At 27.3% G+C, this 27,574-nt stretch overlaps 1 long non-coding RNA gene across 1 annotated transcript; it reads left to right on the top strand.

The window, feature by feature from the left end:
• The first annotated feature begins 11,527 nt into the window (after positions 1 to 11,527).
• Positions 11,528 to 16,324, top strand: LOC122525675. The gene is made up of 2 exons (XR_006305863.1): positions 11,528 to 11,616; positions 16,213 to 16,324. It is a non-coding gene; the product is annotated as an uncharacterized LOC122525675 (long non-coding RNA).
• Positions 16,325 to 27,574: the final 11,250 nt, after the last annotated feature.

Here is a 27,574-nt window from a genome sequence, read left to right as displayed (position 1 = left end):
ATATTAAAACGTTATCACGCGCGTTATTTAACTCGATAACGAACAGATGTACACTCGAGTCTCATTTTTCACAAATTAAAAGGGAACAAAGGAAAGGGAAACGATCAAAATGTTTCTTTGTTCGACGTTTTAACGTTTCAACGTTTTATCGTTTCATCAATATTAACGAGTAAACGTATTCATTCATTAATTCATTCATTTATTCATTCATTTTATATATTCTTTAACCACAATCTGTAACTAAATACATAAAATATAATTATTTGTATAAATTACCACGTTAAATACCACTCAAATAAATATCCAATTAATACACACATACACACACATACAAATATATACTTAAATTAAATTTCTTTAGTAATTGTGTGCATGTATTGTTTAGTTACACACGTTATAAGTCTTGAAATTAGTCATGCCACTTGAAATCCCTACGAAACCAACACGATTAGCTTCGAGGGATTACGAAAAGCTCTTGTGTCCTCTCAGTTCCGAGGATTAGGATAAGAGAACTTCTCTCTCTCTCTCTCTCTCTCTCTTTCACATATACACACACATACACTCTCTTTCGTTCTTTCTTTCTCTTTCTCTCTCTTAGCACAATTATCAAAGGAAATACATTATATGTTTATATATAATTCATTTATTAAATTATAAATGATGTTATATATTTGTATAATATTTAGAATGAATCAATATTACCAATACTATGATAGATAGGATATAGATAATGTATTATATATTTCTTATATATTTAATATTATTAAGTTTGTTAATGTTTTTATTAATTTATTAATTCTGCAAATGGTAAATTATACTATTTTTATATTATAATTATTCAATCGTAAGAAGAATCATTTAATATCAATTATGAATTGTTATTGTTAATATTGTCAATTGTTAATGTTTTTATTAATTTATCAACTCTGCAAATGGTAAATTATACTATTTTTATATTATAATTATTCAATCGTAAAAAGAATCATTTAATATCAATTATGAATTGTTATTGTTAATATTGTCAATTGTTAATGTTTTTATTAATTTATCAATTTTACAAATGGTAAATTATACTATTTTTATATTATAATTATTCAATCGTAAAAAGAATCATTTAATATCAATTATGAATTGTTATTGTTAATATTGTCAATTGTTAATGTTTTTATTAATTTATCAATTCTGCAAATGGTAAATTATACTATTTTTATATTATAATTACTCAATCGTAAAAAGAGACATTTAATATCAATTATGAAAAATTAAATATCACACTTAATATAATATATTTCGTAATAATCCAATTTTAGTTTTATAAATAATAACAAAAGAAATAAAATATAAGAATAATATTTTAGCATAAGTTACGTGATATATTATTATTCTTTTTTTTTTAAATAAAACTTACACCAACCACATTTTAAAATAAACTGTCCGTATTATTGCAACCAAAATACGAATTTATTTTATCCCATTATAAAATATCAATCTATTTTAACGTTAAATAATAATAATAATAATAAAAACATAATTAAAACATATCGAAATTTATGATAAGATGATAATTGAATAATAATCGTATCGATTGCAGATAAAACAAAAAAAAAAGAAAGAAACGATAAAGAAGAAGAAGAGAAAAAAAACAAATAAATAAATAAATCGCATTTCAGAAAAGTTGAAGTTTAAAATAAATCGTTTCGAACAAATTCAAGTTTTAAATACGCGAATCACGTAGCCAGTCCATGCTACGTACTCCGGCAACTATGAATATCGAATCGGTGAGAGGAAAAATCACAGTGAACGTGAAGAAGGTTTGGAAAGAGGGGTAAAGAGAAGGGGTAGAGGTAGGGGGTGGGCAGGGGGAGGGGGTGGGCGAGTGTTGCCCTATTCGAAGTAACGTTGCTCGCGCGTAAAATCATCCCTTATTCCACTTTTCATCGGAACTGTTCGACCACTTTCCAGTCTGCACAATCACCCTAACCCACCCCCACCCCCACCCCACTCCATTTCAGCACCACCCCACCCCAGCTCAGTTTAGTTCAGCTCAGCTCAGTTCAGTTCAGGCCTGTCCACCCCTACCATTGCGTTTTCCTTTTCTACCTTTCCACCCTGTCAAGCCCGAGGGGGTTAGGTTCGACTTTAGTTCGTAAAGAAGGTTCGGTACGAACTCGTTAAAACTTCTTTTCCACTTCTTCCATCTTTTTAAAGGGCCTCGTACTTTCTTATCGATGAGATTCTTGTCAATTTCTTGTCCTTTTTTTTCCTTGTTTTTTAGTTTTTAAGTTTTTTTTTTTATCGAAAGTGTCTCTTTCCGGAATATGGGCTGGGGTGGGGTGGGAGGAAAAGTCTCCTTCGGAGGATATCTATGAATTTCATTTCCTTTTTTGGAAAATAAATAAAGAAGGAATGATAAAAGTTAATATAACATTTGTGCAACTAACAAATGATATTTGAGAATAAAATTACGTAATTTAAATGCAAAAATATATATATATAATAATAATATATTATGTAATAAAATATTTTAAAATAAATAATATTTATAATATGTATATATATATTAAAAATCGGATTAAATGTTTGGCACCCATGGACAACTATACTTTATTTTTATTAATAAAATTCTTGATTGTCCAATTTTTTATCGTAAAATAATAATTTCTTTCCTGCTACGAAGTAAAAAAATTCCGAAAAATCTCTTTATTTTTAGATTTCATTTATAATAATAATAATCGCGAATAAACGTACGTAATTTAAATGCAAAAATATATATAAAATAAATAAATAATTAATATATATATATAAATGTTTATAACGCGAGTAGTAACATTTGTTTGAATAAAAAGAAAGGTGAAATTATAATAAATGTACAAATTCGAAAGTGTTAAGATAAAAAGATAAGATAAAAATGAACATTAATGCACAAAAGCTGAATAATGTTTTATGAATTATCTTATCCCTTTCTTTTTAATATTCTTTTTAATATTCTTTTTAATATTCTGATTTTTTCTTTCTTCTTCTTTCATTGACGTAACCGTAGTTTATGGGGAAAAAATAATGAATAATTTTTCTTTCCTTTTCTTTTCTTTTTTTTTTGTATCAAAGAACAGAACCATGTCTAAGTCGTTCGTTACTTCTATACGTGTGCTTGTGTGTGTCAGTTAAAAAAAAAATAAAAAAAATAAAAAGAAAAGAAAAAAGAAACTTCGTTACCTGTCCCAACGTTACCACATTTGCATGTAAATGTGGTTCTCCTTCTTTCTTTCTTTCTTTCTTTCTCTTCTTTCACCCACGACCATCATCATCATCCAACAACGACTACGACGATAAAAAATAATTCACCTCCTCGTCCCAAGGACAACGGCAACGACTACGACGACCTGGAATTTCCTATAAAACTTCCTAGTCGAATGTTCTTTTTTTTAATTCATCGATTAAATCCAATTTCGTTGTTGCGATTAGCATTTTAATCGTTTTCTTGTGTCTCCTACGTGCTCGCCAATGTTCTTTTATAATCTATGGAAACAAAAAACAACGACCAATAGAATATATATTAGTGAAAGAAAGCTTGAGAAACAAAATTTATGCTGTAAATAAATAAATATGTACACGTATGTGTATAAGAATGTGTTCGTGTGTGTATATGTTGAATTAAAATTTCGTATAATATATGCAACGCATACAGGTATATCAATTTTTGTTTTTGAAGTTATACTTCTTTTGGCGCGTTGGGGAAAATGTAATTTTTTTCTTTGAAGTTTTTTTTTGAAGTTATTTTTGAGGTTATTGAGGTTATTGAGGTTATGTTCGTTTTGGTACGGCAAAGAAGTATAACTTCTTACGTGCGTACATAAGTACACACACCAGTTTTTTATTATTCTTTCTTATATATATAATAATAATTATTTATTTTTTTAAGTTATTTTTTTTCTTTGAAGTTTTTTTTTGAAGTTATTTTTGAGGTTATTGAGGTTATGTTTGTTTTGGTACGGCAAAGAAGTATAACTTCTTACGTGCGTACATAAGTACACACACCAGTTTTTATTTGTTTTTTTTTTTGTTGAAAGAGATTCAATTGGGTAATAAATACTTTTGAAATAATTAATACTTCACATGCAAATATTATAACACGTATTGAATCGTTACGTTCGTTTTTACAACATTCTATAGGGGCAATAATTAATATCGGAATTTTGAGTATTTTTATTTATGTAAATAAACAATAATGAGAAATTTTATTGATCGATCAATTTACAGAATAATATTCTTAATCGAATTTGATTTATAATGCAATATTGTAAAATGATTTATCTCGAGTTGGTAATAAAACCATTGAAGTTAAATTAAATTTTTGATATTCTCTGATATTCTCTGATATTTGTACATTTTATTTGAACGAATAATATTGTTTTTAATAATAAAAAATTGATAAATCGTTAAATACGTTCAACAGGAAAAAGTATCGATTATAAATAAAATAAAACGATGTATACTATTCGAAAATAGAAATACAATAACTCTAGTTTAATAAAAAAACATGAATTTCTAAACAGATCCTGTAGCAACTTAGTCAGGTCATCCAATTAGTTTGCCAGAATATTCCTGGAACCGGAAATTACAATGTACAGTTGTCAGGGACAGTCACGAAACGGGCAAAATGAAAAGCTTGCTAGGCTTTCCTGGGTAGAATGGAACCTTGCATGATATATTCTCCAAAATATTCTAAACGATAAGAGAAAAAAATAGATGTAACAATAATACGTTACAAAGAAAAAGAAAAAAAAGGAAAAATAGATAGCGAGAATAGGAATCCATAAAATAAAATAGAACAAAAAAAAAAAAGTGAAACTAAAACTTTCATACGCACAATACAATTTTTTAATCGCCATCCTTTAATCATTTGTTACAGAATCTGAAGAATCAGATCATGACGACGAATCTTTGGGTGGAACAGGTAAGAGATAATTATTGTTACGTTAATTACAAATAAAAACACTTTCGATAAATAATTATAAACAAATGTTATTTATAAATAAATTAATAATAATTAGATATCGAATTGGTGTTTAAATTAGATCAACGTTTTTGTTGAAAGAAAAAGAAGAAGAATAAAAAGAAAGTATCGTGGATCAAAAAGGGTAACAAAAATAAATTAAAATAGTGCATTGGTGAAATGAAGAAGGGGTGGAAAGGGGTAAGGGGGGTTGGGATAAGAGAGAACTATCGTGAACTACTAACATCGGCAAATATAATTGAAGAATAATTAAGCTAAACCAATTAACGTTCCAATCCCAACCAACTAACCCCTCAACCCCTCACCCTCATTCTTACCCCCCTATTCGTTCGTTCGTTCGTTCCTTCGTGACATAATGAAGCTAACAGGAAAAGCTCTGGCAAGTACTTTCAAACAAAGTCGAATTTTGCAAAGCTCTTGAAACGCATGCAGCTTCTCGTAATTACCATCCCTGCTTGAAGATCTAGTTAGTTGCGAAACTAAAGATCATTATCATTCGTGTCCTTCGTTGATAACAGAAAGGGGGAGAAGAAACAAGAAATTGTTTGGTATTTTTATTTTTTTTATTAAAATAACACAAAACAACGCAACGCAACGCAATTATGAAGAGTTGATAAAAATAAAATGATGTTAGATGAAGTATAACTATATATTGTTCGAGTTTTGAAATGGTTGAAGTATACACCTGTGTATGTTTTATTCGAATTTAGGTCAATGATCTTTAATTGAGAGAGAAAGAGAGAAAGAGAGTGAGAGAGAAACTCGAATGACCCAGATAAATACATTTTTTTTTATATTTTCCTCAGATTATTCCAGTATGTGTATAGTTGTGTTTCGTAAAGTTCGATCGTAAATCATAAAACTTCTTATTAATATTTTGTAAAATTACTCTTACGGTTTCCTAACTTCACGAATTTATCTCATTTTAGGTTAATCGTATTATACTATATCGTATTTTATCATACTGTACACGTATTAACTTTTCTATATAGTATAGTATAGTATAATTATATATTGTTTTATATTAAACATTAGATTTACTAACTGAACCAATCTTTGATTTATTTCAAATTTTATATATTATTCATATTAATTATTAATTATTATTATTTATATATAAAACATGAATATTATTTTATTTAAATTATTTTTCATTGATATTATAGTGATTGATATTATAGTGATTGATTTTCATCTCAACTCGTTTATTCATTGCAAACGAAGTTTGGCAAATCTTGAACAAAATAATGAACAAAACATCAATTCATTAATCTAGCGTTAATATATAATTATAATATTGTTTAATATGATAACTATATTATAAATATAATACTTTTCTCATATTTAAACGAAAATATTATGTCATACTATACTGTACTATACTATACTATAAAATGTCGACAAAATCGTATTTTTAGACGTAAAAACTTGTAATTAAAACGTCGTACCATTTCAAACTTGCTTTTGACAGGAAACGAAAAGAATGTAAAGAAAAAACATTGAAACAAGAAAAAGAGAAAAATTTAGTGAGAGAGAGAGAGAGAGAGAGAAAAAGAGAGAGAGAGAGTAGATACGAAATTGGAATCCTTTCGTTGTGAGTTAAACTAAACTACTTCTCCTCATCCTAGGAACCTTTAACGTTTCTCTTTCATCTTTGGGAATGTTATCGCTTGCCCCTAACTCTTCTCTCCCTTTTCCTACCCCCTCTCACCTCCGTCTCACCATCTATCACCCCTTTTCGTTAAATCCACGTTTCCAGGGTACAGCAAATGTGATATTTCTCGTAAAAACTAGAGTTCCATCCTACCATCGGATAAATACCACTAGTAACAGTAATAGTACTATGGATAGTAGTAGTAGTAGTAGTATTAGTTGTGATAGTAGTAGTAATAGTAATCGTCGACGTTTTAAAGAGACGAACTTTGAGCTCGGCTTTTCCGACGAATCAGCATTTCTTAATCCCTCAGCTGGAGTTTCTGAACCACCACTACCACCACCACCATCACTACTACCACCATCATCACCACTGACGAGAGTATCGGCTCGTGATCTTTTTCCTATGCTTGACACAAAAGTGTAGAAGAACTGGAAGGGGTGGTTGAGGATGAGGGGGGGGTTGTAATCAGGGTGTTGTAAAAGAGAGGTTGATGAACGATTCGTCATTAAATCACGATTCACTACGGTTTAACGTTTGGATAAGTTTTATGCTCGGGGTTGAGATAAAAAGGAAAAAAAAAAAGAAAAGTAGAAAGATAGGAAGATAGAAATAGAAAAAGAAAAATAGAAAGGAACGAATATAAGCAAGTAATTTATACAATTTAGTCTATGAACATCGGTATAATACTTTATTTTTTAACATAAGAACATAAGAAATAGAGAAGTAATTTGACTCTTAAACAAATAACGATATATATCATATTACTTTAAACAAAAAATCTACGTATTTATTATATTTGATATTAGGGTGAAACCACAGAAGTTTGTGCATTTTCTTTTCATTAATATTTCAATTGCTTAATGTTGAATGAAATTTTGGTTCATCCAAATTCATTTTTATTTAATATAATAAAATATATTTATGTAATATGTCATTATATTATATTTATATTTTATTTTTTATTTTATTAATATGTTTATATTTTAATAAAAATATATATACATATATTATTAATCCATATAATACTAACTATTTTGTATTACATACTGATACACAGTTCTTTTTTTTATTATATAAAAATACAAATTTCTTTATATATATATTATTAATATTTCAATTGCATGTAATGTTGAATGAAATTTTGGTTCATCCAAATTCATTTTTATTTAATATAATAAAATATATTTATGTAATATGTCATTATATTATATTTATATTTTATTTTTTTTTTTAATATGTTTATATTTTAATTAAAAAAATAATATATATATTATTAATCCATATAATACTAACTATTTTATATTACATACTGATAAACAGTTCTTTTTTTTTATTATATAAAAATAGAATTTTTTTTATGTAATTCTATGTAATTATGAATTTCTTAAAATTTCTGATGTGTTCTTTATTTTTCTTATTGTATTTATATATAGATATATATTATATATATATATATTTGCATGTACATATTTATTTATATATATATTTTCAATGTACATATTTATTATATTTTAAATATATACATATGGTGTTCTGTTTTGTATAAGAATATAAGAAAGAAAACAACAAATAAAGAGAAATAGACAAATGTAAGTTGTTGGAGCAGTAACAGGAGGAGGTTGTGGCAAACGTTATTCCGTGCGCATCGTATGCGCATCGTAGGCGCATCGTATGCGCATAGTGTGCGCTGCGCATTATAGGGCGTATCACAAAACATTCCGTGCGCGTCTCTCGAAACGACACCACCATTCCTCAACGTCGAGACACCATCCACCCACTCTCTAGTCAGTGTTACGAATTTCAAGCGAACCGTACCTTCCACCTAACCCCTCCCCCTCCTACCCGGCCCCTCACCCCTCGTAACTCCTGTTCCTCCTCCGGCCCTTCACCCCTCGTATCCCCTGTTCCACCTCTTCATGACTATCCGGTTAGGGCACGAGCCTAAGTAGAAACTCAACTGAAGCTAACGTATCGTACGTGGAATCTCGAGTAATGACCGAAACCGCTCGTGCCATAGCAATTCTACCATAGTACTACTCTAACATATCTAACATCTTTCTATTTCCCTGTGTAGATGTGTGTGTGTGTGTGTGTTAGGGGGGCAAGGTACTATCTCTATTTCTATCTTTCTATTTATCACGAAACAAGTTAGAGAAAAAGAGGGAGTATTTTAAACGATTTAACAACAGTCTCTCTGACCAAAGTTATTCCGTTTAAATTTTATCTCATATTTTATTTATACTTTTTATTTATTTGATTTATGTAACATTGTGTCCCTATCTTTATCTATTTCTGCATGTACTTTTATAGGTGTGTGTGGGTGTTTGTGTGTGTTATCTCTATCTTTAGCTTTAGCTTTCTATTTCTCACGAAAGTAGATAGAGAAAAACGAATACTTTCAGGTTTAAACGATTACGCTAGTCTAATGGAAGTACTCTAGTTTAAATTCTATCTTTTTTATTCTGACTTTTTTTGGTAAGTAAATTGATCATTTTGTAATATAAATTATTATAGATTAATCACACTCTTTCTTGTCAGAATTTAAAAATATTATATATGTATATATATATATGTTGATACAAAATACGTATACTGTTATTTTATTCGTTATTGATAATTTATTCGAATTATCGACAGTTTTATCGTTAATCGATATAATACTTACCATTTGTATTACGCACATAATTATAATTCTTTTGTTATTTGTATTCTATACGAATACAAATACGATAATATATATCAAGATTTTATTATCTCGTTTCTTTTCATAAGATAACGGATAATAAAATGTGTTTTATTGTCTATAGGTTATTTAATAATATAAATTTGCCTATGTATTGTATATATTACGTTATATTTATTAATATTACATTATTTTGTTATAAACATATTATTTATTATTATATTATTATTAAAAACTTACACACACACACACACACATAAACACACATATATATATTTATATTATTAATTTTTATTTAATAATATAATGTCGATAGGTTATTTAATAATATAAATTTGCCTATTATGATGTAGAATATTACCTTAAAAACTTACACACACACACACATATATATTTTATTTCTATTTTATATTGTTTATCTATCTACATTTCTGTCTGTCTGTCTGTATGTCTGTTTGTCTATATTTATCTTACCTACCCTTTTACTCGTCTAGTTGCGACAAGTTCACGACTCTTCCTATCGTTTTCTCGTATGACGTTAAATGCATTTATTATGATATGATAAAACAAACCCCTGTGCAAGACGTTTCCCATTACGAACGAATACATACATACATACATACATACGTGTAATTTCGTCTTTTAACATTGAATCTCAATGTATATAATTATCAAATCTTTTGATTATCCAAAAGTATTATAGGAAGATTAGAAAAATTCATTGAAGTATTCAAAGAAAAAAAAAATCTAATCGAAACATCTAATAATATTTTGAATCAATGATATAGATACGAAAATATCGTTTGAAAAATAAAAATAAATATCATTTTTTATAATATATTATTGATCGATTAATAATATTGATATTAAAGAGTTTCACGTTAAATATTTGTTTCCGAATGTAACATCGACAAATTATAGAAAAAATTGTGGGATGCGAGCACCTCCAAGCCAAACTTAGGTAGGCATTCGTGAGGAGATTGGACGTAGGCCCTGGATAGCTCAATTGGTTAAACAGCATAAGCAGTCGCCAGGAAAGCGGAAGATCCGGGTTCGAATCCCGGTCCTCCAGTGTCTGTCCAACGGCCCAATTTTTTCACGAGTCCTACAATATTATTTTGATCGAAAATCAAAATTATTGTTCGATATTAAACGAAGGATAAAAATTGGAATTGAAAGAAAAAAAAAAAAAATAGGAACAACTTATTTTCTCGATAAAATCGTAAAAGTGTGCGCGGCATTTACCGATGTGTCGATTTTACTGTCGAAAATATTCGACGATGAATACATACGTCTATATATACATATACACACACATATATATACACGTGTACATAGAGGAACAAACGTGAAACGGATTAAATCGGAAATTCGTACGAAATATAAGCCCACATAATTAACGGGCAATCTGTCGCTATTCGCACGTACCTACATATTTGGCATGCGTAGTCGTTTCTCTCCCATCAAAAGGGTCATGTAATTAGGTTCGATCAAATCAGAGATAATTTCCAATTTTGGAACTCCCTTTTCCCTTTCCCTTTCTTCTCCCTTTCTCTCTTTCTAATTCTCTATCATTTTCTCTCAGCATCGATTCACGTATCGTAATTTTACTCGTCGAAGTACCATTAAAAAAAATTCACAGAGAAGAAGAAGAAAAGAAAACGTATTGAAACGATAGAGATTCGATAGATAAGATTCAATTTATTCTACAAATAAAATGTTGAAAATTTCGTAGATTAGATTCAATTTATTGTAGAAATAAAATGTTGAGAATTTCGTAGATTAGATTCAAGTGAAATGATGACATACCGTTGCTACTATAAATACATAAATAAATACGTACAAACATATATATTATATATACATATATACATGCATACAGTAGTATGCATTCTATTTGAATTCACTCTTTGCTTGCTTGCTTCTCTCTCTCTCTCTCTTTCTCTCCTTGTTGGCAATAAATCGAGCTAAAAAGTACGACTTTCGAAAACATTTTCCAAGTTTTCGGTGAGAACTATCTATCCATGTCTTTGTTATCTCAAGAAAATATAGACGTACCTATATACGTATGTACATACATATATACCTATGTACATATATATATGTGTGTGAGTAAGTAATACGTGTACACCAAAGTATCTTCTGTCGTTGACAACCTAGGAGAAAAAGAGGAGGAGGAGGAGGATGGCTGCCAAGAGGGGTTTTCGCTATACTGAAAACATGCTTCTAGCCATATCCAAGAACCCAAGAACGGGCATGATGGTATGTGGTTCCTTTCATAAGGTCATACGGGATACTGAATACGTCGGAAATAAATTGATAACACCACTGGGAATGTCAGAAACCGTCTCTTCTATCTGTAAACACATTCGTCTATATATGTTCCATCATCTTTCTCTCTTACTCATCCCCATCCTCCCACATTATCTCTCTCTCTCTCTCTCTCTCTCTTACTCTCTCTTATTCACTTACTTTATTTCATTCACTCTTACCTTTTCTCACTTTCTCTTACACATTCGTTTATTCTCTTTCTTTCTCACTCACTCAAACACACTATATTTCTCTCTCTCTCACTCTAATTCATTTTATTTCATTCACTGTTACCTTTTCTCACTCTTTCTCTAATATATTTATTTATATATACTCTCTCTCTCTCTCACATTTTCTATTTCATTTTCTCTCTTTCTATCTTTCTTTCTCTTTTTTACTTTCTCACTCTTTCTTATTCTATCTTTTTCTCTTTTTTTTACACATTGATTTTATTTCATTCACTCTTACCTTTTCTCACTTTCTCTAACACATTCACTTATGTATTCTCTTTCTTTCTCACTCCATTTTCTTTTTCACTCACTCACACACTCTCTCTTTCTCTCTCTCTCTTTCTTTATCTTTGTGTTTCTCTCTGACACGTTGTAGTATGTATCTATCTATCTCACCGTTAGTCCTTTCGTTGGTATCATACTGAAAGCTACGTTTTATAGTATGTGTGTGTATGTGTGTGTGTGTGTGTGTGTGTGTATACCGGCTTTTGAATCCTTCAGACGAGAGTAATCGATCGATATTATGATTCACTATTGAATTTAACGCATAGTTGGTACGATAAAGAACATTATCGATATCGTTATCGAAGGTATTCTTCGGGGACCGCAGGATAATAAAAAAGCAAAAATTATAGAAAAAAAAGGATCTATGAATTTATTATAACTATACTCGTAAAACGTTCTTTTCTGATCGGTTATTATTTTTTTATGTTCAAAGATTCTTTTAACTTGCAAATCCTTTTTTTTTCTTTTTCGTTAATAAATCATTTCAATGGGGTATGATTTTTAAATCTTGACAGATCGTAATTATAAATAATATCGTATTGTAGTTGTTACAAAATTATTAACGATTATTTATTCATATCGAGATACTTCAAATATTATTACTTTAATAATATTAATATTATTAATAATTCAATTAGTTGTTTATCAATTCCAAAAATAAAATTATTAATAAATGTATCGTAAATAAGAAATACAAAAAATAAAAAAAAAAAAATAATGTAAAATTATTAATAAATATATTAAAATTATAAAAAAATTATAAAATTGTAAAATTACTTAAAATTGTAAAAATGTAAAATTATTAATAAATATATTAAAATTATAAAAAATTATAAAATTATTAATAAATATATATTAATAAATATATATTAATAAATAGATTCGATTTTGTTGAACGTTTCATCCCTTTATTGGGAATTCTTTAGCAACTATAAAATATATTACATAACTTTCAAAATACTTAAAAAATTATTACATATATTATTATATACACATACTTAAATAACTATAAAAATTATTAATAATAATAATAATAATAATATATATTATAAGAGAAAGTATTTATAAGAAAAATAAATCGAATCGATCCTCCACGTCTCCTAAATTCCTTTTTTATCCATTTTTTTATTTTTTGTTTGTTCTTTTCTCTTCTTTCATCCGATCAGAATCACTCGACACGTCGTTTGTGTGTTGGTAAAAATAAAAAAATAAAAAGGAAGAAAAAAAAAATTGGAATAAAGGTAGAACACGAAGGTAACGGGAAAATAGGAGGAGGAGGAGGAGGAGGTTGGGGGAGGTGGTGAATGGGGGAGGAATAGACGAAGTATTGTCCAAAAATAAGTTGGAACGATCGAGGAACGAAAGCGGGTCGGTTGTTTACGGGTCAGCCTTTCGTAGCTTCAAACGAAATCTTTTTATTTTTCTGTCGGACCAAAGCATATGAGAATGAAGTTTGAATTTATGTGTTTTTTTTTGCCGAGCACTTTCTTTTCTTCTATTTTTTTTTATCTTTTTCTCTTAACTGTTTTATTTCACCCCAGCTCTCCCCCCTCCTCCAGTCAAAAGGATAGCCAAGAAAGGATGGAAAAGAATATTCGTTGTTTTCTTTTTTCCTTTTTTTCCTTATCGATAATATTTCATTCTTTCTGTCATATTTTCTTGTTAACGAAAAAACGTCTTTTCCTTTTCCCTTTCTTTTTCCTTTTTTTTTATTCATGATCGATGGGGTTATCCCATTTCTTCGAACTCGTCCCCCCTCCAGTTTCGTTAAAAAAAAGTGTCTTTTATTCGATTCGTCGATGAAATTATCGGTGATTCGTTCGATTCGAAAGAAATGATTAATACATATAAATGCATTGTTTTTTGTTTTATTGTATATAGTGCAATACCTTTATCGAAATAATTGGCCACTAATTAACGTCAACGAATAATCGAATCTTTAATCCGGGTTGACCGATATTTCCATTGTATTTTTTTTCACGAATACAAATCCAATGGAATTGTTTAATTTTGTGTGTTGGAAAAAAGAACAAAAAAATCTGAACAAAATGATTGAATTGTTAAAAATATTCGAAGGAGTGATATCAATAATAAAATATTGCAAAATGCTTTATGCATATAATTTTTTATTATTTAATAATAAAATGTCGTATTGTTCGAAGGATTGAAAAGAAATTGCATTTGATAAGTGGATGTTCTGAAAAAAAAAAAGAAAAATAGGAGACAAATTTATTCATCCCATTTTTCTTTATTTCTTTCCTTTTATTTTCTCTTTCTTTAATTAATTTTTTGTTACAACAACAAGGAAGCCTTGCGTAATTCAAAACGTTGAAAATAAACAAGTATATTAATGCACTCTTGCGTGGCATTAATTACCACTTTTCTTTGAATAATTAAATGCGAAAGCTTTTAGTAGAGGAACATGCAAATGTTTCACGAACGTACGGATTTACTATCTCTCGTTTCTCAATTTCTATCGTTATAAACATTTCGTTTTTTTAATTAACTAAAATCTCTATGGGTATCATTTCGAATAATTTGTTTAATTGTTAACAAATAATCTCGTCAATTTGATATACGGATAAACTATAATTGTCATATAAAGATCATAATAATTATAACAATATCGTAACATTTATTTTGATGAATTCTCGTTGAAAAAAGTGTATGTCCTTTTTGTTTTTTAGGATTTATTAAAACATTCAAATTGATATCAATTTTATCTCATCGAAGTAATAGAATTTTAATCGTACGATAAAACGTTGCGCGTGTGTGATTTTCACGAAAATATTGTTGCATCTACATATACGATATAATAAAAATATTATATTATTATTACTTTTTGTTAAGTAACATTTGATCGATCGGTCTTATATCTTTCGAAACAAATTTTATTATCAATCGTATAAACTTGTACATCTCTTATAAATAAAAATACAACGTTTATTATAACAATCAAATTTTATTCGTAATAAAAATTTCAAAATACTGCATTGCAAACTGTAAAAAAGAAAAGAACAAAACAATTGATTGTTTTAATATCGACAATATGAAGATAAAAATATTTCACATAAAAAAAACTCGTATATACGAATAAACATACACATACATATATTATATATGTGGGATGCGAGGACCTCCAAGTCAAACACTTAAATAGGCATTCGTTAGGAGATTGGACGGTGGGCCCTGGATAGCTCAATGGTTAAAAAACAGTCGTCCGGAAAGCGGAAGATCCGGGTTCGAGTCCAGTCAGTCCAACGGCCCAATTTTTTTCATGAATCCTACATATTAATATATAGAAATTGTATATGAGAAGAAACGTAATTAATTTCGGAGTGGACCAATAATATGTTTATATTTGTTATGTTGGTTGTTTCAAAATCATGGTACGACTACAAGCTAAAAAATTCGTATATACTAATAAACACATATACATACATATGTACATATATTATATATAGAAATGGTATATGAGAAGAAGCGTAATTAATTTCGGAGTGGACCAATAATATGTTTGTATTTGTTGTATTGATTGTTTCAAAGTCATGGTACGACTACAAGCTAAAAAACTCGTATATACGAATAAACACATATACATACATATGTACATATATTATATATAGAAATGGTATATAAGAAGAAGCGTAATTTATTTCGGAGTGGACCAATAATATGTTTGTATTTGTTGTATTGATTGTTTCAAAGTCATGGTACGACTACAAGCTAAATAACTCGTATATACGAATAAACACATATACATACATATGTACATATATTATATATAGAAATGGTATATAAGAAGAAACGTAATTAATTTCGGAGTTGACCAATAATATGTTTATATTTGTTATGTTGGTTGTTTCAAAATCATGGTACGACTACAAGCTAAAAAACTCGTATATACGAATAAACACATATACATACATATGTACATATATTATATATATAGAAATGGTATATGAGAAGAAACGTAATTAATTTCGGAGTGGACCAATAATATGTTTATATTTGTTGTATTGGTTGTTTCAAGTCATGGTACGACTACAAGCTACGATGGGAGCCGAAGGAATATGGCGGGGTTCAAATGTTACACGTACCCTCGGATCACATATGGCGTCCCGACATAGTACTCTACAACAAGTGAGTTAATAAACTATGTTATATACGTTTACATAATATCATCGATTACATATATATATTATAGTTACAACCATTGACATAATATACATAATATAGTAGAATAAGGTATAGCATGTTGTCAAATAATATGGAAATCGATCGTACCATCGTTGTTGTATTTCTTTTTTTTCCTATCTCTAATATTTTCAACCATTTTTCAACAATACACACGTAATCATATTATATCTTTTCAACTTATATACAACGAAAAATAACAAATAATGTGGAAACAATTATTTTAAACGAACGTTACGATCGATAACCGAACGAATACGAACAACAACAACAACAACGAGAATAACGAAACAAAGCAAAAAAAAAAAAATGAAAAAAAAACAGTTATAAACGTCCTATATGCATTAATTGCATTTCGAAGTAGTTGAGAACAATCTATTATTACAAGCTCGCACACGTACACGCATAAAACACATGTTTTTTTTATCTATATACATATATATATGTAAATCTATACGTAATCCTTAAAAAAAATTAATTTCTCTGCTGAGTTTTTTTTTTCTTTCTCTCTTTTTTTTCCTTCTTCTTCTTCTTCTTTCAAAATATCTCTTTCTCTTTGGTTTTGCCTTTTTTTCTTTTCTTTTATTTTTTTTTTCTTCTTATCGAAACGCATCTCGCTGTCATGCAAGACTTTCTTCCAAAAATATTATTCATTTGTTATTAATTATTAATTATAATAAAATTCTTTTTTGAATAATTTCATTCTAATTGTATAAGACAAAATATTTATTACAAAAATAATATATTTCAATCGTAGTTATGAACGATATGCGAGATGCGATATTGCATTTATTGGGCGTGATTGGTTTGCCCTTCGGATTTCTTTTGTTTTTTGCTCGAGAAAAAAAAGAAAAGAAATGCCAACGAGAAAAAAAGAAAAAAAAAAAACCAAAAAAAAAATAGAACCAGACGAAGCCCTCCCCCTTTTCGAAAAAAAAAAAAAAAAAAGAAAAATGAACCCCTGTTGTTATCTCGTATTAGATTATTATTCATATCGCATGAAACATGGGCGCTGCGGCGAATATTTATTATACTACACATATACATATATATATATATATATACATATATAAAATATATATTTATATATACATATATAAAATATATATTTATATATATATTACAAAAATTATAAGAATATATTGATTTTAAATTCGCCTTGCTTTTTTCACCGATAAATTACGGAATATATATATATATGCATTATATATTCGTATGGATTCAGCGAATTTAAAGGAAAAAAAAAAAAAAAAAAAGAAGAAGAAAAAAAAAAAAGAAAAATTACGAAACAAATCTATCGACAGCGTACGGAGTCGAGAGTGAGTATGAATTTTTTTAAAGGACGATCAATCGACTAATGACATCATAAAAATGAAAATAATAAAAATATTAACGAGGTAAATATGCAAGATAATGAAATAAAATAAGTGAATAATAATAAGATAATCGAAGTGTGAATTTAAATCAAATTAATATCTAGGGAAGTAAATATCACGAAACAAGGCTCTTATTTCCGATCGATAAAAAAATAAATCGAAGAGTAGCAAAAGGACGAGATTAATTTTTGAGATTGTTTTTTTTTTTATCAAATGAAAAATAAATCTTTCTTCGCATTATTCTAATTCTTCATTATTTCATTTCTCGCGGTTTTTTTTTTTTAATCTTTCACCTACGTTTTTCTAATTTCTTTATTTTATTTTCATTAGTGAAATTATTTGTAATTCATTATTCAGTTATTCTGTAATTCAATTGTTAAAATATTAGATAACTTTATATTCCAAAATTTATTGAAATCTTATAATATTGAATTGAATTGTCTATTATTTCAATGAACGAAAACAAAAATTTAAATCATGTTTTCTAATTTAACCATTAATCATTTTGTTAATACCAAAGAAATAAAATTTTTAACTTCAACGAGGAAACAAAAAAAAAATATATACTTTTATTCCGATCGATGCGTTGAAAAAAATGCAAATAAAAAAATAAATAAAATAAAAATATTAAAATAAAATAAATAAATTAAAAAAAAATTCCAAAATATATTTGATTCTTACTTTCTCATTCAAATTCGTCAAAAATTCGTCTGTCTTTCTCTTTAAAATCGAGAAATCCCTTTAAATAGAAAACCAAGCGTGAAAGAAGACACTGTTAGCAAATATTTAGAAATGTAGAAATATTCAAACGGTATTTCAACGTATGTAATATATAAGTACATATTTGCATACATAAATGGTATTCAACGTGGGATAAATGTAATATTTGAGAAATCATTTGAAAAGCATCGATTCGGTAAGAATTTTTATACATATTTATTCTCTTCCTTGTATATAAATGTTCTCTTTATTTCTAAAAGAAATAATTTCATGCAGCAGACAGCATTAAAAAGTATATATACATAAATACAAATATACTGGATAGATTTACAGTAATCATAATAGAATCAAACTTTTATAGTTTCCAAGTTATACGAGCTAGTTTTATACATGTATGTATATTTATGCTCCTATGTCAGTAGAAAAGACGATTTTATATCGCGTTAATAAAAGTTTATGTTTCTTTCTCTCTCTCTATCTCTGTCTCTGTCTCTTTTTCTTTCCGTATGTGTTTTTCTATCACACGTTTTCATCGTCGTTTCAAAGTAATAAAATGAAAGAGAAGAATAAAAAGTAAAATGAAGAAAAATCATCCTGGACAACGAATATGTATGACTGATATGAAACAAACTTTTCCAACTACTACATAAATACATATGTTGAAATGTTTGATGGTTCATAAAATGAAGATCAAAAAAAAAAAAATAAATAAAAGAAGAAAAGGAAGAGAAAGAAGAGAAAGAAATAAAGGAAGAAAGAAAAAGGAATAAAAAAAGAATAAAAAAGTTGAAAGGAAAAGCTTTTTAAAGGGACTGTTGGTTTGACTATACTTTTCGTATTTCGGATTGAATATCGATGATACGAGCCAATAAGGTTTGCCATTCGCTAGAAACTTTCATTCGAGTTTCGTTCCGATACTTTTATGATACGATATTATATGTAGATAGGTATAGGATATAATGATATATCATTTTTAAGTATATAAACGGAATAAATATTTATATATAATATGAAGTGAAGTAATTTATATAATGTTGATCAAATTAAGATTGAAATTTTGTAAGATAGATTTGCGTTAGAGTGCATTTTATTTCAAATGTAAATGAAGATAGTTATTGTTATATAATTGTTTTAATTTCATTTTTATTCAAAGTGTATAACACGTATATACACAGACATTTAAAAATATATATAATATATGAAGTCCAATATTCTTTATAATGTAAACCAAAATATCAATTCTAAATATGAGATTGGTTTATTAGAGTGAGTTTGATAGAAACTTTAGGTTTATTAAAGTATATGTAAAGATAGTAAAGAATACTCCTACTTTCAATATACTACTAATTTCTTTTTTATTCAAAGTGTATAATATACACATTTAAAAATATATATACAATAAAATGAATTATTCTATATAATGTGATCCAAAATATCAATTCTAAATATGAGATTGGTTTATTAAAGTGAGTTTGATAGAAACTTTAAGTTTATTAAAGTATATGTAAAGATAGTAAAGAATACTCCTACTTTCAATATACTACTAATTTCTTTTTTATTCAAAGTATATAATACACACATTTAAAAATATATATATAATAAAATGAAATATTCTATATAATGTGATCCAAAATAACAATTCTAAATATTAGATTATTTTATTAGAGTGATTTTGATAGAAACTTTAAGTTTATTAAAGTGTTATATATAAAAATAGTAAAGAATACTCCTACTTTCAATATACTACTAATTTCTTTTTTATTCAAAGTATATAACAAACATATTTAAAATATATATATAATAAAATGAAATATTTTATATTATAATGTAAACCAAAAAATAACAATTCTAAATACTAGATTATTTTATTAGAGTGAGTTTGATAGAAACTTTAAGTTTATTAAAGTATTATATGTAAAGATAGTAAAGAATACTCCTGCTTTTAATATACCACTAATTTCCTTTTTATTCAAAGTTAAAAATATATATATAATAAAATGAAATATTCTATATATGTGATCCAAAATATCAATTCTAAATACTAGATTATTTATTAGAGTGATTTTGATAGAAACTTTGAGTTTATTAGAGTATTATATATAAAATAGTAAGGAATACTTCTACTTTCAATATGATCCAAAATATCAATTCTAAATATTATATAATTTTATTAGAGTGAATTTTCGTATGAAATTGAAATGATAATGGTTATTGGTATATACACGAATAAATAGGTATACTATATATAATCAATATATATATACCAACAGAGCGATTCCTTCGACTACAGACTATTTGGAGAATCTGCTAGCTCGGCTTAATGCTACGTGCCAGTGTCAGAAACACGTACGAAATGTGAGATAACAACACCACCTACGCATGTCTGACCAATACAAACATATAAACCTCTAGATTGCATGTATAGTGTGAGACAGGGTGAGTGAATGAAAGAGACTGACTTAGAGACAGAGAGAGAGAGAGAGAGAGAGAGAGATAGTTATACATGGAAGCTAATCGTGCGAGCTTCAAAGGTCATCCATGGCGCTTATATATCGATTAAGGACTAACTGACCCGAATATTCGTCGAACAGAACTACTATACGCGTTTATGCGCAATATGCATATATCCTGCACCAGGAAGATCCTCTTGTAATGCAAACACGAATATTGATATGACTTCGAGGTTGATATCGCTAGAACCTAGATACACATACATATACATATACATATACATACATATATATAAGAATGTACCATTCCACGTATATACGCGTATATACACGTAAACCATATCTTTCGAATACATTTTACAATATTCTAAAACTGTTGATATGAATATCTTACACTACTACATATATTTTACATATATTTTACATATATTTTTCATATATTTTTCATATAGAAAACAAAAAGAAGAATATTTTTCGTACGATATTTTTGTTATTTTCTTTTACCTAACCGAACAATGTAATTCGTCATTCATACTCGTTACATTTGCACATATTCTATTGATTTTCTAGAATACGTGTCATTTTATGATTGATGATTTGATTCTTTTTCTTTTCCCCCTCTCCATCCCTCTGCACTCTTTTTTAGACTATCGCAATTGTAAAGTTGATATTTCGAGTAAGCTTGATAAAAGATTTAAGATGCGTATGAACTCTTCCCCCTTCCCTCCCCTCCCTGCCCCATCCCCCGTTCCCCTTTTCACCTCTCAACTTTGCTTCTCTTACCACACGGATAAGATACTTGGATTATTTACGAGTTTTTCCTTGAGTTTTACTATCCTCTCGATATTACTATCCCCGGTTTGTTTCTTTTTTTAATACACTTAAACGATAAAACCGCGTTATACTTCATACTTTCCTCGAGTTTCCTATTCTTCGAATCCACCTGGACCGGTTGCGGTTAAAGTCTTCCTGACTCTTTTTTTTTTTTTTATATTCTTCCGTAACCGTATTATTACATCGAATATGAACTAACCGAGTTGATTCTTTTTTTTTTTATATCTTCAAATACAAATGGACGAAAGTTTTATTCCCCCTTTTCTTCATTTCCCAACCGATTATTCGGTAAATAGTTAAAACACGAACACCGCGAAACATAGTTTAATTAAACTACTCGGCTTCCTCCCCCCCTCCCCCCAGCCTCTCCCCCTCCTCTTCCAAACCTTCTTCTTCTTCTTCTTCTTCGTTTTTTTTTTTCTTTATCAGTTTCATTCTCTCGCCCCTTGGCAATTGGCCTCCCACAAGACGGAAATAGCAAACGAGTAGTCGAGTAAGCTTTAACGAACGGAATTGGTTAAGGTTTCCTTTCAAGGAGAACTTCTTTCCTTCGTATTGTTAAAAGCTAAAGAATAAAATGGTAGGGATGAAGGGGGGAACTAGGAGGAAACATATTAAAAATGAACGATAGTAAAACTCACTCGCTGTGAGATTATTATCTTGGTTTTTCTTCTGTATTTTATTAGAATTACTTTTTGTACGAGATACGATTAATCTAATTGAGATTTAACAATGTTTAAGTGTAACTCAAAAAGAAGGATAGTAATATTTATGATTAATCGTTTATTATTCGTGAAAAATTTTTTAATAAAATTAGATGTAATTAAAGATATGAAATATTAAACTTTTTGTATCGAAGGTTCATCTTTTAAGTGTGGTTTTTTTTTTAGATAATTTAGTTTGAAAAAATACTATTTAAATGTGTGATTGATTAATCGCATATTAATTATTATAATATATAATTATTACACATATTAATTATTAATAATATATTAATTATTACTTCTTACCAATTTGAAAAGATTCTACGTATTTTATTTTCTAGAAAATTTAATTTTAAAAAATACTATTTAAATTTGTGATTGATTAATCGCATATTAATTATTATAATATATAATTATTACACATATTAATTATTAATAATATATTAATTATTACTTTTTACCAATTTGAAAAGATTCTACGTATTTTATTTTTTAGAAAATTTAATTTTAAAAAATACTATTTAAATGTGTGATTGATTAATCGCATATTAATTATTATAATATATAATTATTACACATATTAATTATTAATAATATATTAATTATTACTTCTTACCAATTTGAAAAGATTCTACGTATTTTATTTTCTAGAAAAAATTTAATTTTTAAAAATACTATTTAAATGTGTGGTTGTGTGTGATTAATCGGATATTATTTTAATTATATATTAATTGCCAAAAAATCCTACGTATTTCTTTACAAAATTTACTTTCCAAAATATTATTTAAATTTTTGTGATTAATTAATCAAATATTATTTCATAATTAAACTGTTACATAATAATAAATATAATATATTAATCATGAATTAAACTCAGAAAAAGAAAAGATTGTACATTTTCAATGATATAAATAACATTAAAAATATTACAAATTACTAATACATATATAAATACATACAAGTATACGTATATGCTCACACAGAAAATACACGTAAATGAAAAATTACTTGACACATTCTACAGAGTTAATTAACCTGTGGAAGAGTAGTTTTTTTTTTTTTATACCTTGTCAAGGAATATAAAGAACATCTACGTATATACGAACGGTACCATAGAAATACACACGTACACACACACATACATTCTTTGTAGATATTTCTAATAACAGTGGGTCAACGTATAGAAATCAACGTCATCTCGGAATAGTCGAAGGCTAACGGTACTTCGTTTAATAGCGTTCATTACACCTTTGGAATTTTCTTGCATGCATTAACGTGATGAAAAATCCCAACCTTCGAGCCCCTTAATACTAAACCCTACCTAACCCTTTTTTCTTACTACTCCTAGCTTCTTTTCTTTTATATTTTTTTCTTTAGCTCTTTCTTTCCCAAGGAACCCCCTCCCCCCACACGAGGGGTTCCTCTTGCTCGATTAAACATCTTACAATCTAAGGAGGTTAACAAAAAAAAAATTGAAATACGAAAATAAGGTGAATCGAAACCTGATAGGCAGCCCTTCGACAATAACGGTGGGTGCTGACAATTCAATTCGATCATAATTGTTCTCAACAAATAAAATCTAATGTTGGCAATCGCATTGGGTGCTTTTTTATTTTCTTTTTTTTTATATCCACGGTTAATTCGTTTATTAATTAAATACGATTATACTTGACTGGGAAAGGGTATCCAATTGTGATCGCACATTTTCTTTCTCATTCGTTCCCTTTTTGTTTTCTTTTCTTTCTCGAAACGAAAGCGAAAACCAAACGGAACAAATAGAAATCGTATTTACCTGTTAAATTAAAATAATACAAAAGAAAATAAACCAATTCGTAATTGAACACTTTATGTATTATAATTTTAATATAATTTATAACACAAATTTATTTAAAGAAATCGTATTCACCTGTTAAATTAAAATAATACAGAAAAAAAATAAATCAATTCGTAATTGAACACTTTACGTATTATAATTTTAATATGATTTATAACACAAATTTATATAAATAAATCATATTCACCTGTTAAATTAAAATAATACAAAAAAAAAGAAAAACGAATGCGTAATTGAACACTTTACGTATTATATTTTAATATGATTTATAACACAATTTATTTAAAGAAATCGTATTCACCTGTTAAATTAAAATAATACAAAAAAAAAAGAAATCAATTCGTAATTGAATACTTTACGTATTATAATTTTAATATGATTTATAACACAAATTTATTTAAAGAAATCGTATTCACCTGTTAAATTAAAATAATACAAAAAAAAAAAAACCAATTCGTAATTGAACACTTTACGTATTATAATTTTAATATGATTTATAACACAAATTTATTTAAAGAAATCGTATTCACCTGTTAAATTAAAATAATACAAAAAAAAAATAAATCAATTCGTAATTGAATACTTTACGTATTATAATTTTAATATGATTTATAACACAAATTTATTTAAATCATTTAAATAACTATTTTATTTCTGATTCTACTTAAAAAAAATTTCAATTACATAATACGATTTTTAGTAAGAAAAAAAAACAATATTATTAAGCACGCATAAGTTATCGAAACAACGAACGTATTAAAAACAAACTCGAGGAACAATCTTGCTTCTATAGTTTTTACTTTGGAAAAAAACAAAAAATATAAAAAGAAAAACTATGTAGAACAAATTGGTAGTAGGTTGATTAAGTTTTAGTAGAAGTGTCGTTTACGAGTTTGATATTGTTTCGCGTTTATATCAGTTTGGAATATAAAACGTTATTTTTTGCTTGCTAATATATACACCATATATGTATATATATGGTGTTATGTGATATGAGAAAAGAGAATGAAATTTTATTGATCGGTAAGGTGTACAAAATACTTCCAAACCTAACGCATATCGTATGGTAACTTATAGTGTTTCGAAACTAGCTTTACTTACTCACACATACACAAAACACACATACATTCTATCTCTCTCTCACTCACTCTTGTTATCTATCGAACTTTTAACCGATACGATGCATACGAAATAGACGTTGAACATTTATATTACGTCTGTAAAAAAAAATAGAAAAAAACATAAAGAAAAAAAAGTTTCTCCATAAATATTTGACGATAGAGAGAAGCAAAATATTCTTCGACAAGTCCCGAAATGAAAGAGTTTGGTCAGTTTTATGGGAAAATATCATTTTTTATTTATTTTTTTTTTTCGAATATTATATATAATAAGATAAAATAATATAATAATAATAATAATAATATAATAATAATAATAATATAATAATAATAATATAATAGTAATAATAAAATAATATATTATAATATAATATAATAAATAAAATATGAAATACTATATTAAATAAAATATAAAATAATATAATAAAATAAAATATATAATATAATATAATCATATAATATAATATAATAAATAAAATATAAAATAATATATAATAATAAAATAAAATATATATGTATTGTAATAATTATATCTTAATAGTGTAGTTTCATTTAAGAAATTGCATAAAAATTAAAAGAATACTAAAAATAGAACGTTATAATCTTCAATTTTATTTATTAGGTTTATTATTACCTTTATACACATTCGCAACATTCAGAAGGGCATATAAACAACATTTAATAAAAGTAATTTGATAAAGGAACAATGTTTCATTTCAACGCTGGATTTCAAAGAAATGTTTTTCTGAATAGTACGGGTAAATATTTTGTATACTTATAGCAAGCGGATTTTAATAATTTTTATATTAAATTAAAGTAGACTCTTTTTTCTACGCGTGGAATACTTTGTCGAGTTATAAATCGATCTGCAAAGGTTCATAAAATGTCAGAAAATGCAATGCTGTAAATTGTGCATCTTTGCAATTTCTTTGAAAAGTTCGGATAAATATTTTTTCTACTAATATTGAATAGATTTTAATGATTCCGAAATGAAATCTTGCATTACGATGAGCATGTTCTTTCATCGGATCAGTTTGAAATATATAAATGAAAAAAAATAAAATATTTTAGTTCAAACGAATTCGTTCGACGATACTTTTGTTCCAAATTTTTGTTCTCACTCTCTCTTTTTATTCTGTCATTAAAACCTTTTGTTGCGAAAGTGTATAGAATTTGGACGGGCTTTTATTTTTAAAGGAACACCCGTTAAATTTTTTTTCACAAATATTTCATTGAAACACTAATCGTATTTATTTATGACAAAATATAGAAACGTTGATTAATGACTGACAACGATTGGACAAATAAAAATAGAAATTTGTGTTTTACCTGTTAAATAAATGAACGAAATGAAAATCACTTTCAAAGTTTATTATAGGAATAAAAAAAAGAAACAATATATGAAACAATAATTGATATCGAATAGAACGGAAGATAAATGAAATATTGTTATACGATTTGAATTTTGATTTATTCTCTTGTCGAATTGTCGATTGTAAATACTCGTCAGATGTAATATAACGATCCTCTCATAATTTAACACATACATACACACACATACGTACAAATCTAATAACGATAATAATTAATAATAATAATCAAGTATGCGAATACTGACAAATGATTTTCAATACAAATTCGAATAATTTCTCGGTTAGATATTTCGACAAATGATCTTTCATTTTCCCTTCGTATTCCGCTGTATTATCTCTTAGTCTACCTTTCTTTTCAAATTTCGTCTCTTGAATTACTCCGAAGAGTATAGTCCAGAAACTGGTAAACACAGTTTAAGCGGAGAATCTCAAAATCTGAATACGAAACGAGGACAAAACTAGAGAGTAAAGATACTATTACTATTACTACTACTACTACTACTACTACTACTATTACTTGCTATCTTCTGAGAATCGTAGGGAATCCCTTTCTGGAGATGTTGCACATAAGTAAACGACGAACATTCACCGGAGTAATACCTCCAAACGTTTAAACAAATACGAGCGTCGATTTAACGTTGGCATCGTCTCTCCAAAGATTAGTTTCGAAACTTAAAGCTCTTCTATATATATATATATATAGTTTACTTACTATCAAACTGAAAGATTTATCCTGTTCTTAATTAAGATAAATAAACTTTTGAATTATTTTCGCTATTAGATTTTGCT

The sequence above is a fragment of the Polistes fuscatus genome, unplaced genomic scaffold, assembly GCF_010416935.1.
Source record: "Polistes fuscatus isolate 324 unplaced genomic scaffold, CU_Pfus_HIC Scaffold9, whole genome shotgun sequence".
Lineage (NCBI taxonomy): Eukaryota > Metazoa > Arthropoda > Insecta > Hymenoptera > Vespidae > Polistes > Polistes fuscatus.
The sequence above is the reverse complement of the archived record's forward strand: the minus strand, read 5'-3'. Positions and strand labels throughout refer to the sequence as shown.